General features: G+C 36.3%; 1 pseudogene; it reads right to left on the bottom strand.

Annotated features, from left to right (window-relative positions):
• Positions 1-13,915: 13,915 nt before the first annotated feature.
• On the bottom strand, positions 13,916-14,989 carry LOC119534892 (annotated as a pseudogene).
• Between the last annotated feature and the right edge of the window lie 5,003 nt (positions 14,990-19,992).

The following is a 19,992-nucleotide window of genomic DNA, read 5'->3' as shown; positions in this document are numbered from 1 at the left end:
AATGATATCACACTACGTGTCCTCATGTACCTTGCTTATTTCACACAGCAAAATGTTTTCAAGATTCATCAATGTTGCAGCATGTCTTGACATCTCATTCCTTCTTATGGCCAAATAATACTCCCTTGTACCACATTTTGTTTATCCATTCATTTGTTGTGGGATGCTAGGGTTGTTTCCATCTTTTGGTTATTGTAAATAATGCTGCTGTGTACATTGGTGTACAGGTATATGTTTGAGACCTTGTTTTCACTTTCTTCTTTGGGTAAATCCTAGGAGTGGAATTCCTGGATCATATGGTAATTTTATATTTAACTTATTGAGGAATTGCCATATTGTTTTCCACAGTGGCTGCACCATTTTATATTCCCACCAACAATGCATTAGAGTTTCAATTTCTATGCATCTCCTCCAACACTTGTTATTTCCCACTTTTTAAATAATAGTCATACTTGTGGATGTGAAGTGGTATCTCATTACGGTTTTGAGTTGCATTTCCTAATGGCTAATGAGGTTGAGCATATTTTCATATGCTTATTGGCCATGAATATCTTCTTTGGAAAAATGTCTGTTCAAGTCATTTGCCCATATTTTAATTGGGTTATTTGACTTTTCATCACTGTGTTGTAAAAATTCTTTATGTATTTTATATTTTAAGCTCTATCTAATATGTGATTTGCAATTATATTCTCCTATTCCATAGGCTGTCTTTCCATGGTCCTAACAATGTCCTTTGGTACACAAAAATTTTAATTTTGTTGGAGTCAAATTTACATATTGTTGGTTTTTTTTTTGTTTTTGTTGTTACTCATGCTTTTGTGTCATCTAAGAATTCATTGCTGAATTCCAGGTCATGGAGATTTGCTGCTTTATTACCTTCTAAGGGTTTTGTGGTTTTAGATCTTATATTGAGACCTGTTATCCATTTTGAGTTAATTTTTGTGTATAATGTGAGGTAGGGCCCAATTTAATTCTTTTGCATGTGGATATCCAGTTTTTCTAACATCATGTGTTGAAGAGACAATTTTTCCCTGTTGAGTGGACCTGGAACACTTACTGAAAATAAATTGGCCATTGAGGCATGGGCCTGTTTCCGGACTTTAAATTCTATTTCACTGGCCTATTTGTCTATCCTTATGCCACTACAACACTGTTTGATTACTGTAGCTTTGTAGCAAGTTTTGAAATAGAGAAGTGAGTCCTCCAATTTTGTTCTCCTTTTTCAAAATTGTTTTGGCTACTCAGGCCCACTTGCAGTTCATATGAATTTGAATATTGGCTTTTCAATTTCTGCAAAAGAAATTGCTGGAATTTTGATAAGGATTACAGTGAATGTATAGATCACTTTGGGTAATATTGACATCTTGACCTTATTGACTTCCAATCCATGAACATGTCTTCCTTAATTTCTTTCAGCAGTGTTTTGTAGTTTCTGGTGTACAAGTCTTTCACATTCTTAGTTAAATTTATTCCTAGATGTTTTATTCTTTTAGATTCTATTATAAATGGATTGTTTTCTTAATTTCCTCTTCAGATTGTTCATTGCCAGTGTATAGCAACACAACTGATTTTTGTGTGTTGATCTTATAGGCTGCCACTTTGCTGAGCTCATTTATTAGCTCTAGTAGTTTTCTTGTGGATTCCTTTGGATTTTCTATATATAAGATCATGTCATCTGCAAATAGAGATAGTTTTACTTCTTCCTTTCCAATCTGTGATGGAGACCTGTCATTTCTTTTTCTAACATGATTGCTCTGGCTAGAAATTCTAGTGAAATATTGAATAGTAGTGGTGAAAGTGGGAATCCTTGCTTTATTCCTGATCTTAGGGGAAAAGCTTTTGATCTTTCACCATTGAGTATGATATTAGCTGTGGGTTTTTCATAAATGCCCTTTTATATGTTGAGAAAGTTTCCTTCTATTCTTTGTGTTCTGAATATTTTTACCAAGAAAGAATGCTGGATTTTGTCAAATGTATTTTCTGCATCTATTGAGATAACCATGTTTTCCCCCCTTCATTCTATTGATTAACTTTTTTGTGTCAAACCACCCTTGCATTCCTGGGGCAAATTCCACTTGGTTCTGATATATAATCATTTTAATATGCTATTGGATTCAGTTTGCTAGTATTTTGACAGGGATTTTTGCATATATATTACAAGGGAAATTACTCTGCAATTTTCTTTTCTTGTAATGTTTTTATCAGGCTGTGGAATCAGGGTAATGCTAGTCTCATAGAATTAATTAGGAAATGTTCCCTCCTCTTGAAACCTTTTAAGAGTTTGAGGAGGATTGGTGTTAATTTTTCTTTAAATGTTCAGTGGAATTCACTGGTGAAGCCATTTATTTGGTTTTGGACTTTTCTTTGGTAGAAGAGTTTTGATTGTTGATTCAATCTCTATAGTTGTACAGGTTTGTTGAGGTTTCCTATTTCTTCTTTTTTTTTAAATTTAATTTTATTGAGATTACTCACATACCATACAATTATCCAAGATCCAAAGTGCACAATCAATCAATTGCCCAGGCCACCACCATACAGCTGCATACCCATCATGACAACTAATTTTTTTCCAATTTTTAGAACATTTTCATTACTCCAGGAAAGAAATAAAGACAAAAAAGAAAACTTAATTCTTCCCCTACCCCTAGACACCCCCCCTCCATTATTGGCTTATAGTATTGGTATAGTACATTTGTTACTGTTAATGAAAGAATGTTAAAATACTACTAACTGTAGTACATAACTTGCAATAGGTATATTTTTCCCTATATACCAGTGCCAGTTTGAATGTATTATGTCCCCCAAAATGCCATTATCTTTGATGTAATCTTGTGTAGTAGACATATCAGTGTTGATTAGATTGTAATTCTTTGTTTCTGCGGAGATGTGCCCCACCCAGCTGTGGGTGATGACTCTGATTAGATAATTTCCATGGAGGTATTACCCCACCCATTCAGAGTGGGTCTAAATTAAATCACTGGAGCCATATAAATGAGCTTACAAGAAGAAGGAACACAGTGCAGCTGAGAGTAACGTTTTGAAGAGGAGCTACAGCCAAGAGGGATATTTTGAGGAATGAACAGGACCTGAGAGAGTAGCTGCAGATTAGAGACAGTTTGAAGATGGCTGTTGAAAGCAGACTTTTGCTTCAGAGAAGGCAAGAGAGGAAAAATGCCCCAAGAGCAACTAAGAGTGACATTTTGGAGGAACTGCAGCCTAGAGAGGAATGTCCTGGGAGAAAGCCATTTTGAAACCAGAACTTTGGAGCAGATGCCAGCCACATGCCTTCCCAGCTAACAGAGTTTTTCTGGATGCCATTGGCCATCCTCCACTGAAGGTACACTTTGTTGATGGACACTTTATGGCCTTAAGACTGCAACTGTGTAACCAAATAAACCCCCTTTTATAAAAGCCCATCCATTTCTCGTGTTTTGTATTCCAGCAGCATTAGCAAATTAGAACAATACCCCTCTATTATTAGCTTCTACTTATAGTGTCATACATTTGTTCTAGTTCATGAGAGAGATTTCTAATATTTGTATAGTTAATCATGGACATTGTCCACCACAAGATTCACTGTTTTATATATTCCCATCTTTTAACCTCCAACTTTCCTTCTGGTGACATACTTGACTCTAAGCTTCCCCTTTCTACCACATCCATGCACCATTCAGCACTATTAGTTGTTCTCACAATAACATGCTACCACCACCTCTGTCCACTTCCAAACACTTAGGTTTAAACTTGTTGAACATTCTGCTCATGATAAGCAACTGCTCCCCATTCTTTAGCCTCATTCTACATCCTGTTAACTTATATTTCATGTCTATGTGTTTACATATTATAATTAGTTCATATCAATGAGACCATGCAATATTTGTCCTTATGTATCTGACTTACCTCACTCAATGGAGTGCCCTCAAGGTTTCTTCATCAACTCATTTTTTTAAAGATGGTTTTTTCACCGACCATACTTTCCATCCTAAGTAAACAATCGATGGTTCCCTGTATAGTTACATATTTATGTATTCATCACCATCACCACTATCTATATAAGGACATATCTATTTCTTCCAAAAAGAAGGAGGAAGAGTCAAAGAAGGTAGAGAGAAAAAAGAAAAAGAAAGAAAGAAAAAAAAAAACATGACAGCTAAAAAGCAACGAAAGGAAAAATAGAATTAAAGTAGAATAAGGGTCAGACAACCACATCAATGCCAAGAGTCCAATACCCCTCCCTTATGTCCACCTCTTATAGGCATTTAGCTTTGGTGTATTGCCTTTGTTACATTAAAGGAAGCATAATACAATGTTTAGATAACTATAGTCTCTAGTTTGCATTGATTGTATTTTTTCCTGAATACCACACCTATTTTTAACACCTTGGAAGGTTGACATTCATTTGTTCTCCCTCATGTAAAAAACATATTTGTGCATTTTATTACAATTGTTGAGCACTCTAGGTTTCATTGAGTTATACAGTCCCAGTCTTTATCTTTTCTTTCCTTCTGGTGTCTCACATGCTCCTAACCTTCCTTTTTCATCCATACTCACAGTCATCTTTGTTGAGTGTACTTACATTGCTGTGTTACCATCACCCAAAATTGTGTTCCAAACCTCTCATACCTGTCTTTTCCTATCTGTCTGTAGTGCTCCCTTTTGTTGGTGCTGTAGTGCAGGTATGCTGTTCACAAACTCTCTCATTGTTTGTCAGAGAATATTTTAAACTCTTTCTCATTTTTGAAGGACAGATTTGCCAGATACAGGATTCTTGCTTGACGGTTTTTCTCTTTCAGTATCTTAAATATATCACACCACTTCCTTCTTGCCTCAATGGTTTTTACTGAGAAATCTGCACATAGTCTTATCAAACTTCCTTTGTATGTGATGGATTGCTTTTCTCTTGCTGCTTTCAGGATTCTCTCTTGGTCTTTGACATTTGATAACCTGATGATTATTCTGTTTGGGGTCCACTGTGCTTCTTGGATCTGTAATTTTATGTCTTTCATAAGAGATGGGAAATTTTCATTGATTATTTCCTCTATTATTGCTTCTGCCCCTTTTCCCTTCTCTTCTCTTTCTGAGACATCCATGACACATACATTAGTGCATTTCATGTTATCCTTCAATACCCTGAGACATTGCTTGTGTTTTTCCATTCTTTTCCCTATCTGTTCTTTTGTGTGTAGGATTTCAGGTGTCTTTTTCTGCAGTTCCTGAGTGTTTTCTTCTGCCTCTTGGGATCTGCTGTTGTATGTATCCTTTGTGTTTTTTATCTCGTTTTGTGCATTTCATTTCTGTAGATTCTGCCAGTTGTTTTTTCAAACTTTTGATTTCTATCTTATGTTCACCCAGTGTTTTCTTTATAGCCTTCATTTCTTTTGTTATATCTTCCCTGAACTTGTTGATTTGCTTTTTGATTTTATGTGGCATATTTCTTTGAAAATCTGTAATAGATTGTTTCATTGAAGTGAAACAATATCTCAACTGTACCTTGATTTAGATAGAAGTTTGTTCCTTTGACTGGACCATATCTTTGTTTTTCCTAGTATAGATTGCAGTTTTCTGTTGTCTAGGCATCTGGTTTCATTGGTTACCCCAGTCAGATTTTCCCAGACCAGAATGGGTTCAGGTCTCAGAATGGGTTTATATTCTGGTTGAATCTTAGAGGAATGAGACTTCCCTGTGAGTTTTCCAGTCACTGTGCTTTTCCTAACCTGCCCAGCAGGTGGTGCTTGTCAGCCTGTCACTTCCAACTGGTGTAAGGAGATGGGCCACCTCAGTTTCTGTTTTGGTTATTTTCCCCCAGGCTCTGGGGTCTGGTTCTGAAGGGAATGCTGGGCCCCACCTCCTTACTCTTAGAGAAGATAAACCCCCTGGGGTGTTTTCATCTGCATTTTAATTGTTGCCTTTCTGACTCTGTTATCTCCTCCCCTGTCTGGGTGAGAGAGGTGGGAACTGAAAATGGCTGCAGCTCTCTCTCTTCTGAGCCCCTCGAGTTGAGAGAGAGAAAAAGGGACAGAAAGCCCCCCCTTTGGAGCCAGTACACAGCCCCCCAGATTCACTCATCAGCCAGAGGTAACACCTGGTCTTCTGGGTTCCCCCTCCCAGGTCAGATGAGTCTTCTGGTTTTTTAAGGTCAGTCATCACTAAAAGCCTCTTCTTGCTTGTTGGAGGTTTGTAGCTTGTATTCAGCAGTCCACATTTGTTAATTAAAACCCCAGTTGGAGCTTAGCTGAGGTATATTTGCTTGCTCCGCTTGGAGAATGCTGCTAGTTTCTGGCACAGCAAGGTTTTGCAGCTCAGACTGCCATGGGGGAAAGGCTGTCAGCATGGTTCTGTAGCTTTTAGTTACAGATTTTATGCTGCAGTCTCAGGCATTCCTGCCAATCCAGGTTGATGTGTGATGTGTGGACAGTCACAGTTGTCTCCCAGCAGTTATTCCAAATTATTTACTAGTTCTTCCTGGTTGTTTATTAGTTGATCCAGGGCACTAACTAAATTCCACTCCTCTCTATGCTGCCATCTTGACCCACCTCTCCTCCTATTTCTTGTTGCATCAGTTTAGGTAATTTGTGTGTTTCTGGGGATTTTTCCATTTTGTTTGGTTTTTCTAATTTGTTGGAGCATAATTGTTCAAGGCATTATCTCATAAGGCTTTGGTTTCTGTTAAGTCAGTAGTGATCTCATCATATCTTTTCCATTTATGACTTCGGTTATTTGTTTTTTCTGTTTTTTCCTTGTCAGTCTAGGTAAAGGCTTACTGTTTTTATTGATTTTTCTCAAAGAACCAACTTTTAATTTTGTTGATTCTCTCAATTGTTTTGTTTTTATATTCTATTTCAGTTTTCTCCATTCTAATCTTATTTCCTTCCTTTTGTTAACTTTGGGCTTACTTTGCATTTCTTCTCTAGTTCCAGAAGATGTGAAGTTAGATTATTGGTTTGAGATCTTTCTTCTTTTAAAATATAGGCATTCATAGTTATAAAGTTCCCTCTGAACACTCTTTGCTGCATCCCATACATTTGGTGTGTTCTGTTTTCATTTTCATTTGTTTCCAAATTTCTCATTTCCCCTTGTGATTTCTTCTTCAGCCCATTGGTTCAGAGTATGCTGTTTAATTTCCACATAGTTGTAATTTTTTTCAATTTTCCTTTTGTTATTTGATTTCTGGCTTCATTACTGTGGCCAGAGAAGTTATGGTGTTTTATTTCAATCTCTTAAAATTTATTGAGGCTTTTCTTTTGCACTAGCATGTGCTCAAACCTGGAGAAAGTGCATTCATTCTTAATGTCCCTATGAATTCGGGAAGCTGCTGCTGCCTAGAGGGCCAAAACTGAGGACAGCATCAACAGTGGTCCCTTGGGAATCCTCTAGACAACCTGGACATCTAATCCCGACTTTTGGAATGCAAGGTTTCCCCTGGTTCACTGGCCCCAGCCAGCCAACTCCTTGAATCTGGGCTGCATTTCAGTAGCCACTGCTGTCTCGGCACCCATAGCTGTATGACTGAGGAATGGGACTGGTCACTGGTTTGACTTGCCTTCACTTACAAAAACTGAAATTTCTGTAGCCCTTCACTTTGTCTAACACTCCCGTGGTTATTCTAAATGTCCAGTCCGGTTCCAGGGTTACCACTTATAATTCCAGTCTCTTCCTGGTTAATTTCCAGCCCATTCATTTTTCTGATGGAGGGAGTGATCTGTAAAACTTTCTCTTCTGTCATTCTGTGTCTGGGATCCCATAGCCTTTGTTTTGTGATGCTTGGAAAGAAACTACAGTTACCTTAGTTTTCCACATTTTAGTAAATATAGGTTTATCATGTCTCTTAGTGTTCCTGGTGTGATAAATTGCCAAAATACTTTTCAGTAACTCTCACCAAGAGGTGGAGTCTTGTTCCCCACCCCTTGAATCTGGGGCTTGCCTTCTTGACTCACTGAATGTGGCAGAAGTGACAAGTTACAAGTTGTGTGAATTATGACGCTAGGCCTCAGGACTTTGCAGCTTCTACATTAAAAAAAAAATCATAACATATCTATTTGCCCCAATACATCCAAAATATTATCATTGCAGCATATAATCAATATAAAAATTAAGGAGGCATTTTCCATTCTTTCTTACAAAGTTTTTGAAATATGGTATATATTTTACATTTATAGCAAGTATCAATTTGAACTAGCCACATTTCAAATACACAATAGCCATAGGTGGTTATTGCTATTACATTGGACAAAGTAACCTTAGGGTGTTAAAAAAAAAAAACTACCTACAATTTTATTTCAATAATGTTGAATATGAGGCAAAGCAGAGATTCCATGTTCATTTAAATTATATATCCCCTGCACACTGGTATCACCTTTAAAAATAGTTTTAAAATATTTTAAATAATCTTACTTTATTACTTCCTAATTTGTTTCCCCCTGTTAAAAAAATGCATGAATTATATAAGTCTTCCAGTGTGAGGACCTGTTCAGTCTGAGAATAAAAGTATTACCCCTCTAAATTATTTCAGTACAAACATTAACAGGGAAACAACTTTTAGATAGCTTACAGACCCTTACTTAACACAAGAATTTAATGTTTTCTTTCCAGTTTTCTGAAATATTTGATTTCTTTTTGTATTTTTTCCTTTTTCTAGACATTACTTCTTTTCTTTATCCTAAACACTGAGACCTAGGATTACTTTTCTTTGTCCTGCTAAAGAATGAGAAAAGTAATCACCATTTATTAGGCATCTATATGTGCCAGATTATTTTACTTACTCTCCAACTCAACATATTTTACTTAATTTCTAAAAAATTTTTTACAACCACTTTAATACTATTTGTTGTTTTAATTTTTAACTTTTACAAACACTCTGTAGCTTCTACTGTAGCTACCATGTGGAGGAGACAGCTTGGGGGATAATGAGAGACAAGTGGTACATTTACACCCATACTGCTGGTTGACCAATTGCCTCTTGAAACTAAGAGGATTTAGAGTTCACCTTAGCATCCAGCCACCAATTGGCCTTCTGCATTCTGCAAATGTGTCCAGAGAAAATTGGCCAAGCTTGTCCAGACCCTAAGACCTTCCTAACTGATCTCCAGTATCATGAGCTTAATAAATGTTTAAAGAAAATGGGAAGTATGCTATGCAGCAAAAGGTAACAGATCACCTAGGAAAGCCCCAGTTAAGTCCTGTTGTCATGGTATAATTATTCATAATGCTTCCTTTCATTCTCAACACTATTCTTGTTCAGAGTAGAAGTTATATAGTCAACTTAAGTAAATAAGAGTGCCATTTATTAACTTGTCAAGCAGATTAATAAAAGTTACATTAAAATGTAAATTACATGTAGTTTCCTTCTCACTTAAAACCCTTAAATGAAATCCTATATCATTTAGCATAAAATTTAATCTCCTTCCATAATGTAGAAAGTCATAATCTGGCCTCATTCCTGCCTCTGTAGACTCAACCTATGGCATACTCTCTCTCTGATTCCACACTCCTAGACACTGGTCTCCTTTTTGCTCTGCAGACATGTTAAATTCCTTCTTTGAACCTCAGGGGCTTTGTTTTTCCCTCAGCTTTAACGCTCTTTCTCCTGTTCTTCACGAGCAGCTTCTTCTCATCCTTCATTTCCCACCTCAATGTCACGTTCTCTGAGAAGGCTTTTCTGGCCCCTCACCTAAAAGAGGCAGTACCTTAATCATGATTATAGCACTGTATTCATTTCCTTCATATCATTTACCAGAAATGTAGTTTTAAAAAATAAATTAGTTCAGTAAGTACCATTTCTCTCTCCCACTGAAATGTAAGCTCCTTAAGAGAATTGCATCTCTGGCTCCTAGCAGAGCACCTGGCAGATAGGAACTCAATAAATATTTCATGAATATAGATTTAGATTTGAGAAATCCTGGATTTGAAATTTTACTCTTCTATTTCCTGGGTGCTTTATTCTGAATCAGTCATTCATCCTTGATACATCTGTTTAGTCATCTTGAACATTTAGAAAACAGGACATTAAATCTGATAATGAATATGAGTGCTATATAGATTGGAATGTGTTATTAAATGGCAATTTTTATTGGCCTTTGTCTCTCCAAATGATAGCTATTTAGTCAAACATATATTTTATATCAAATGTATTATATAGAGAGTATGCGTGTGCCAGTTTGAATATATTGTGTCCTCCAAATGCCATTATCTTTGATGTAATCTTGTTTGGGCAGATGTTATCAGTGTTAATTAGATTGTAATTCTTTGAGTGTTTCTGTGGAGATGCACCCCACCCAACTGTGGGTGATGACTCTAATTGGATAATTTCTATGGAGGTGTGGCCCCATCCATTCAGGGTGGACCTTGATCAGTGGAGCCATATAAATGAGCTGACGGGCAGAGGGAACTCAGTGCAGCTGTGAGTGATGTTTTGGAGAGGAGCTACAGCCAAGAGGGACACTTTGAAGAAAGCACAGGAGCTGCAGATGAGAAAGCAGACTCTTGCTCCTGAGAAGCTGAGAGAGGACAAATATCCCAAGTGCAACTAAGAGTGACATTTTTGAGGAACTGTAGCCTAGAGAGGAAAGTCCTGGGAGAAAGCCATTTTGAAACCAGAACTTTGGAGCAGACACCAGCCACGTGCCCTCCCAACTAACAGAGGTTTTCTAGACACCACTGGCCATGCTCCAGTGAAGGTACCCGATTGCTGATGTGTTACCTTGGACACTTTATGGCCTTAAGACTGTAACTGTGTAACCAAATAAACCCCCTTTATAAAAGCCAATCCATTTCTGGTGTTTTGCATTCTGGCAGCATTAGCAAACTAGAACAATGTGCTTGCCTTAAGGTTCAAAGTCCACAAAAGTTATGAAAAGCACTGCCTATCCCATCTAAACCTTTGTCCTGTGAATTATTATTCTTTGGTGACTCTAACTGAGCTGAAGGTAAAATAACAGCAGAGGCCTATCCCAGTATAAATTTTATATTTTTTCACTAATCACTTGTCTTTCAGATTACATCTTAAAAAAAAAAAAAAAAAACTCATTTTGAAACAGACAGATAAACTAGTTCTCCTCACAATATCTTAGAATGATATCTCATTGTGGCACCTCAGTGTGGCTTTAAGGATAAGATTTTCTCTGGATTTGATCATAACAGTTTTGAATTATTACAAAACTGGAATTATGGGGCTCTAGAAAAGCCAGTACTATTTTTAAAGAAATACTTTTAAATAACATTGCATGTATATAGAGCACAATGCAATTCTTCTATTAATAAATAAAACAACCATGTAACACACCATCATGTATTATAGTGGGAGCTCATTTCACATGGTCTTTTAAAGAATTAATGTATAAAACAATTACAATCTGGGGAAACAAAATATATTTTGCAAAACAATTTTTCCCCAAAAAGGATAGAGGTAACATCTATAAAATGCATATTTTATATTTGTAATTACTCTAGATACTAATTTAGGAAAGGGTGACCATGGACAAGCCTGTGATATTGACAGTTTGGAACTTGGCTTTGCCCCATTCATTTGGCATCCCTTGCCAGGTACAGAATATATGCACTTAGTAAGTATTTCCAACAGTATAAAGGTGATTATAGTAAAACATTAGTTCCCTCTCACTTTAGATCCTTAGTTCTCCATTTCTTCTCCCTGGAAGTGACCCTTGCTGAGCTTTTATAATTACTTGAGGAGTTTATATTAGGCATTCTTTTTGATTGAAGAATATTGTTTGCTTAAAATAACTCAAGAATGGTTAATAAGTAAAAATTATCCCTAATTACCACATCAGTGTTAAATTTCTGACCAAATCAGTAAGAACCAACTGAGATCATGGCCCTGAAGAAATGGAATAACCATCTATTCAACAAATATTTGTTGAATTCCTGGGTGCAAGGCACAGTCCTAAGTATTGGAAATACAATAATGGAAAAGATAGGCAAGGGCTCACATCAAAATAGCTTATATTCTAGTAGGAGGTGAGACAGAATATAAGCATGTAAATAAAATAATTCAAATAGTGATTTATTTTATGAAATAAGTAAAGTTAGTTAATTGGGTGGTGAATGATTGGATGATTGTGGTGAGTGCTTTAGGTGAGGTCATTCAGGGAAGGTCTCTTTATGATGATAATTGAGGCTTAAATGAGAATGAGCCTGTTGCATGAGGATCTCCAAGATAACATTTTAGAGGAACTTCCAATCAAAGGCCCTGAGACTGACTTGGCTGGATGGAAGTAAACAAAGGGAAGTGTAAGAGATTAAAAGTACACATAGAGCCCGGATCAGAGAGCCTTGCAAGCCATGGTAAGAGGTTTGGTTTTCAATCCAATTACTTTGAAAAACCACAGCAATGCTTTTAATCCAGGAGGTAATCAGGGTTTTAATATAAAGATTGATATTGCCAGATCTGTATTTTAGAACAATTATTTGGGCTGTTTTGTGGAGAGTAGACTATAGGGGAGAAAGAGCTGCAGAAGCAGGCATTCCATTTGGGGACTTGTTCTCTGATCTAATCAGAGACTGTAGAAGACCTGCCCATGAAGATGAGACAAGTGCACGAAATTTGACACTAAGGTGTCTCTACAGTGATGTGCACAGACACTAGTGCACAGGCACAGTTAAGTGCTGGGTGCCACACTCACAAGTGAGAGCTTGGATGACTTTATTAACCTCAGTCTCAGACGCCTCATATATAAACTTTAACATAACTTCTTAGGATTAATTTTGAGATTTATTGGTAATTATGCATAAAGTCCCTGTAAAAGTGCCTGAAACAAGGGAAATACTCTGTGTTAGCTATTATTGCTATTCACATTTTTTCCCAAGATCTTCCATCACTGATTGACATAATTACATTTAGTAGGGGAATTCAAATTTTGAATCCAAAGGAGACATGTGGATAAAAGATTGTTTTTGAATTCAGGTGTATTTTGACATCCTTGAAGTTTTTAATACACAAGAGGTGCTCATTTTATATTTGCTCATTTGGTAGTTTTTGGATTGTCCTAGGATCATTAGGAAATAGGAAATGTCACCATTGCTCCACTTTATTCATTATCTATTAACCTAATTAATCTATTAAAAATATTCAACATTCAATGATTAAAAGTTCTCTGAATGTTTATACAATTTAAATACTGAAACTTTTGTATTTTTACTAAGCTTCACTAAACATGTTAATATATTAATTGAATGCTCCTAAAAATTTAATTAAAAGTATGAGTTAAATACATAGAATGCCCATAAATCCTTCAAATATTTTAAGAAGCATATAAAAAACCCACAGAATATCATAATGGAATTCCAGTGAAACCACTGCCAAAGGTTAAATCTGTTTCTTTGTATCTCCTTATTTTTGGCCTTATTCTTGTTCCTAGCTCTCATTTGTATACCTTGTTGGCAATAAAATAATTTTGTCCATGGCAGAGCTCTCCCTGCAGATACATAGAGTGGGGTTCACCTGCAGTTCCATGCAGGGCAGGCCTGGGTACCTGACCTCCCAAGAGGATGATCTCTCTCTTCCTGTTACCAGCCTGCACTTTCCCATCCCCAGATGTACAAGATAACATGTTGCACCCTGAATGTGTGAAGAGGAATAAGTTAATGAAAAGATTAATTCTAATGGGGAAGGAGAAGCGATCTACTTTGAAGACACCAACAACTGTCTTTTTGGATGGGCAATGTTTTTTTTTTTTTTTTTGCACAAATTAATGTTTATTCCACCTTTGTGTCATATTCCTGGATTCTTCACCAATGTTACATGAAGAAAAAAACAAAAGCAAAACAAAATGAATAACTGAAATCAGAATCACTAATGTTATCAAGTAGGGAAACAAATAAATTAAAATCTAGCAGCCATCAGCAAGAGTACAGCAAAGACAATGCTGTAAAAAGAAACAAAGAAAATTGCTAGAAAACTTTATGCATTATATTCTTCCAAACCAGCAAAATATGCTCCTGCATACAATGGAACATTGAATTTTTTTTCCTTTAAGGTATAGAAATGCCAAGTTCTTTTTTGAATATAGTGGATGGGTAAATGTGTTTGTAATGTAATTCTACTAAGCTATTACAGAGTGGGCCAAGAACACATTTATGGATTCTGGGGATGATGTGTACTGTAATTCTTTGATTAGGTAGTGGATATGCTAGCCAAAATTAAAAAAAAAAAATAATAATATATGAACACAGAAGTACAAGACAAAGGCAAATGAGACTTCTCTTATATCTTAGCAACATTTAGATGGAAATCAAATTTAAATGCAGTCCACTCTGCTTTTGAAGAGGCTTTGGTTCAGCTCCTAAATCTCGATTGCTTGACGCAGTCTCCTATGAGAATACTCAGAAGGTGTCTTCTTAAACAACAAACCTATTTTTAGTGGTGGAGCCGCTCTTAGTAGCTGTGTCTGCATGGGACTGATAACCAATCACTATCTTTGGAGGAAGTCCTAACCTTTCCTTGTATACCCTCCCTATATGTGTAACAGCTTCTCTGTTTTCACATTCAGTAGTCCATATTGCTATCTTATCACCTTTAGTTCTAACATTAACAACGGCTCCACATACATCATCACTGTAGTCATCAAAAGATTCTCCAATAAGGCACAGCAGTGTCTCTAGCCAAAAGCGATCAAGGTCACTTCGTCTCTGCTGTTTGTTCAATGTAATTAGCCATCGTCCTCCTCTTTTGTTTTTTTCATCTTCCCACATGGGCTCAATACCATCCTTAAAAAGTGAGTAGTCACAGCCAGGCATTAAATTACTAGACAACTGGATATAGTTGTACAGAGCCCAAAAGTCTTCAACAGTATCAAATTTAGAGATCAGTCGAAGGTTTGCTTGCCAAGTTTTGCTTTTATCATTTTTAAAAAACCAAAGCACCCATCTGTTCTGTAGTGGATGTTTAATATAGTGTTCTGGGTTAGCAACCTCCTGATTAGATTCTGTTTTCTTTTCTTCTGTAGGTGGGGGTGGTTTCCAGTTCCACAGTCGCCATCTTAGATCGATCTTGGATGGGCAATGTTTTAATAAACAACAAATGTCTGAAAGCCCATAGCTAAATTGATTTGCATCACCATAATTGCTGTGCTGGTTCAATACTGCCTGCTTTCTTCAGTATAAATAGGAACTTCTGGATTTTTGACTTAGGGTTTGCCAAAAAGTGAATGCTACTTCTCCTTTTTGTGATTTGGGATTATGAAGTGGTTTTCCCATCCACTCCAATTAAAATGTTCCTCTTTGTATTGGTTCCATGAAGATTACGAGGAGAGTTCCATTGTAGAAAAAGTATCAATAAATAGTTTAGCATTAAGTATGTAATGTATAGAATATTGTGCCGGTTTGAGTGTATTGTGTCCCCCAAATGCCATTATCTTTGTAGTCTTGTGTGGGGCAGAAGTTTTGGTGCTGGTTGGATTTGCTTAGAATGTGCCCCACCCAGCTGTGGGCAATGATTCTGATGAGATGTTCTCATGGAGGTGTGGCCCCGCCCATTCAGGGTGGGCCCTTATCGGTGGAGCTATATAAATGAGCTGACTCAGGGGGAAGAAAGAGAGTGCAGCTGGGAGTGATGTTTTGAAGAGGAGCAAGCTTGCTAGAGAGGAACGTCCTGGGAGAAAGCCGTTTTGAGGCCGGAGCTTTGGAGCAGATGCCAGCTGCCTTCCTAGCTAACAGGTTTTCCGGAGGCCATTGGCCATCCTCCGGTGAGGGTACCCGATTGCTGATGTGTTACCTTGGACACTTTGTGGCCTTAAGACTGTAATTGTGTAGTGAAATAAACCCCTGTTTTATAAAAGCCTATTCATCTCTGGTGTTTTGCATTCTCCAGCATTAGCAAACTAAAACAAATATGTTTTTGTTCCTTTAACAATTGTTTATGTTTGTATAATATATTTACAATATTCAAAATGTACTTAAGGGTATAGAGTGAAATATTTCTCATCATAATATTAATAGTTATCCTTGTTCAATCATACTATGTGTGTGTATTTGTATAATGAAATTTCTACAAGTGGATTTGCTGTTGAATAAAATTCATGCAAGTGGAATTGCTGAGTAACAACAACAACAAAAACAGTTTATTATCTTATAGTTCTGAAGATCAGAAGTCCAAAATGGATCCCATTAGGCTAAAATCAAGGTTAGCAGGGCTACATTTCTTCCTGATGGCTTGATCTGGTTTGCTAATGCTGCCATCATGCAAAATACCTGAAATGGATTGGCTTTTATAAAGGGGGTTTATTTGATTACAAATTTACAGTCCAAAGGCCACGAAAATGTCCAGATTAACACATCAACGCAAGTATGCCTTCACTGAAGGAAGGCCAATGGCGTCTGGAAAACTTCTGTTGGCTGGGAAGGCACATGGCAGGTGTCTGCTGATCCCAGGTTGTGTTCCAGCTCCTCTCTCAGCTCCTGTACATTTTTTAAAATGTTGCTCTTGGGGTGTTTGTCCTCTCTTAGCTTCTCTGGAGCAAACTGTGGGTTAGCATCTCCAAAGCTTCAGCAAAACTCTGCTTTCAGTGGCAGTCTCCAAAATGTTTCTCAGCTGCTCTCCAAAATGTCCCTCTCAAATGGTTTGAGGTCCTTCTGTTTGTGAGCTCTTTTATAGGACTCCAGTGATTAAGTCAAGACCCACCCTGAATGGGCAGGACCCATATTTCCATGGAAATTATTCATTCAAATGTTTCACTCAGAATTGATTAATCGAGTCACATCTCCATGGAAACACTCAATCAAAGAATTCCAAGCTAATGAACACTAATACATCTGCCTCCATAAGACTGCATCAAAGAACATGGTGTTTTGGGAGACATGATACATCCAAACTGGCAGATGGCTCTAAGGGAGAATCTGTTTTATTGCCTTTTCCAGCATCTAGAGGCATCCTGCATTCCTTGTCTCATGACCCCTTTCAATCGCCAAAGTCAGTAACAGTCTGTCAAGCTTTTTTCACACTGCATCACTATGTCTCTCTCATCTGCTGGCTACTTCCATTTATAGACCTTGTGATTACATTGGGCCAACCAGATTATCCAGGATATCTTAAGGACAGCTGATTAGCAACATTAATTCCATCTGAATCTTAATTCTCCTTTGCCATGTCACCTAACACATTCACAAGTTCTGGAGTTTAGGATGTGGACATATTTAAGGGTCTATTATTGTGCCTATCTACATACCAAACTAATATCTTGTGGGATATATATATATATAATTATGATTCACAACAATGATATTATATAAGCTAGCTATAGTGTAAACTGAATGAAGTATATTTTATATTAAATACTTCTAAATAATCAATGCATCAGAGAAGTGTCACAGTAACATTATATAATGCTTTCATGTAAGTGAGGAATTAAAACAGAATATATAAAAAGTAGGATGCAGTTAAAGCCATGGTTAAAATTAAATTCATATTCACAAATGTACATATTGGAAAAGAGAAAAGTTGATGTAAACATCCATTTCATGAGTTTATAAAGAAAAAAAGCAAGTTAAACTCCAGGAGAGCAGGAGGACAAAGTAAAAAGCAGATTAATGAAATAGAAAAAAAATGAATGATAATCGGGAAAACCAACAAAGCTGAATTTTGTTTTTTGAAAATAACATAATTGATAAATTATTGGTGAGATTGATAATAAAAAAGAATGCATAAAATTCTAATATCAGGAATGAAATCACTTTATATTTTATAGTTTTGCAAGATTCAAAGAACATATGAAAACTTTGTGCAAATGCATTTTAACACATAGATGGAATGGACAAATTCTTAGGTATATACAAATTACCATAAATGATACAAGAAGATATAGTAATTATACATAGTCTTCTAACAAAGAAACTAAATTTATAATTAAAACCTCAAATACATCTTATGATCAAATGGTTTATCAGAGAATTCTACCAAACATTAAAAGAAGAAAATATGCCAGTCTTTCACAAACCATTTCAGAAAATATTAAAAAGAGGGAAATACTACAAAAAATTGAAAAAAGGGAACAGTATAATCTTGATACCAAAATTTGCAAGGACTTTATGAGAAGAAAGACTATAATTTTTTTGACATGGCATGAGAACCCCAACCAAAATATCTGCAGATGTAATCCAGTAATAAAAAAGGATAAGATACCCAGAAAGTTAGACTTAATAGATTAAAAGATAAAAAGTTATGTGAGTATAACAATTGATGCAAAATAAGCTTTGATATAATTCAACAATAATAAATGACTAAAATAAAAATATTTTTAGAAAACTGAGATTACAAGGGAACTTCCTTAATCTGCTAAAGGGCTTTTATCAGCCACAAAAATGCATGATGTGTGATTACATTTGTATAAAGCTTGCTGTTTTAATTTGCCCGGTAAAACTTTGCCTGTTCTGTTATTTTCATCCGTTCTGAATCACTGTGTTTTAGATGTATCTCTTGTATCCTATAGAGACTTTGAATTTTTCTTTTAATATGTAGGTGAAGTCCATTTACATATATTGATAAAACACATACATTTGTTTTTAGTTGTAATATTATTTCGTAGCATGTTTTGTTTCCATGGTTTTAAAAAATCTTTCTCTATGTTGTCTATTTGCTTTTTTTTTTTTATGGAGTTCTGATATTGAAGGAGATTTATGGTTTTGTTCCAATGATTACTTTTCCAATCACTATACAATGCTTATTCCTCTTTTTTTCCCCACAGCATCTATTAATCCCTTACTTTGAGCGGTGATTAAATTAACAGTACTTCCTCTTTCTGAACCTTTCCCCTTTTCTGTGATTTTTTTTATTCCTTCTATTTCTCTCCCAAGTTTTAAAAACTCACATTTTATTTCTTCCGTTTTCTCACTAAGTTTATCCTGACTTCCCGTATTTCTGCTTTGTGACTTCCCTCACTAAAGAGATAGCCACTGTGGTGGTTTAGAGCTATGTACTCCAGAAAAACATGTTCTTAAGCTTAATCCATTGCTGTGGGTGTGAACCCTTGTAAACAGGACCTTTTTATGTGATTACATCAGATAAGATGTGGTGGCCCAGGATGGGCCTTAACCTTATTACTGAGGGCCTTATAGAGAAGGTCACAGGCAGACAGAAAATGCCATAAGCTGAAAGTCAAAGGAACCTTGAGAAGAGAAGGGAGAACAGCCAGGAAAGGCCACCAAATATATTACAGTGTGACAGAGGAAACAAGGATTGAGGAGCACCAGCAGCCAGCCCCAGATGCCGGTCTTTGAGAAGAAAGCATTGCCTTGATGATGCCTTGATGTGGACTTCTCCTAGCCTAAAAACACAAGCCAATAAATTCTCATTGTTTAATCCAACTCACTGCATGGTATTTGCTTTAACAATGAGGAAACTAAAACAGCCAGCTTAAGCATTTCTTAAAATTTCATGATAAAAATAACTGGTACCTTTTTCTTATGGAATCACTTTTTGATGAATGTTCTTTGTCTACTACCAAATTTTGGGGCTATTTTCCATATTTTTATAGCATTTTTAAAATATTTGTTTAGTATGCCAGCACCTCCTGTTTCCTGGTATTCTCGTTGGCTTATTAATATTTTTATAATGCTGTGCAAAATTCTAATATTTACCTTGAGTCTGGACTACATCTTGAATTTTTTTTTTTGTATGTTCTATTTGGTTTTATCTGTCATTTCCTTCTAAATACTTATGGCGTTGTCAATGTGCCAGTCCATTGTTATGGTTTAAAAATGACCAGTAAAGCGAGGTCTTCTGCTTTCACAAAGCTTATAAGATTAGTGAAGGAAAAAAAATTAGATGCTCAATACAGTGGATGCTAAATGCTATGAGAGCAGACATAGGATACTATGGAATCATATATGAAGAAAGTTGAACATTTAGATTCTTCTAATGTGTCCTTGCACAAATCTTATATTTTGAAGGAGAATCAAGGATTCTCCCCTAAGTTTCTACATGTTAGGAAGAATCAGGAAAAGATTCCTGGAGGAAGTAATGTCTAAACTGAGACTCAACTGGAAGGA

Source organism: Choloepus didactylus, chromosome 5 (assembly GCF_015220235.1).
Source record: "Choloepus didactylus isolate mChoDid1 chromosome 5, mChoDid1.pri, whole genome shotgun sequence".
NCBI classification, from domain to species: domain Eukaryota; kingdom Metazoa; phylum Chordata; class Mammalia; order Pilosa; family Megalonychidae; genus Choloepus; species Choloepus didactylus.
The sequence above is the reverse complement of the archived record's forward strand: the minus strand, read 5'-3'. Positions and strand labels throughout refer to the sequence as shown.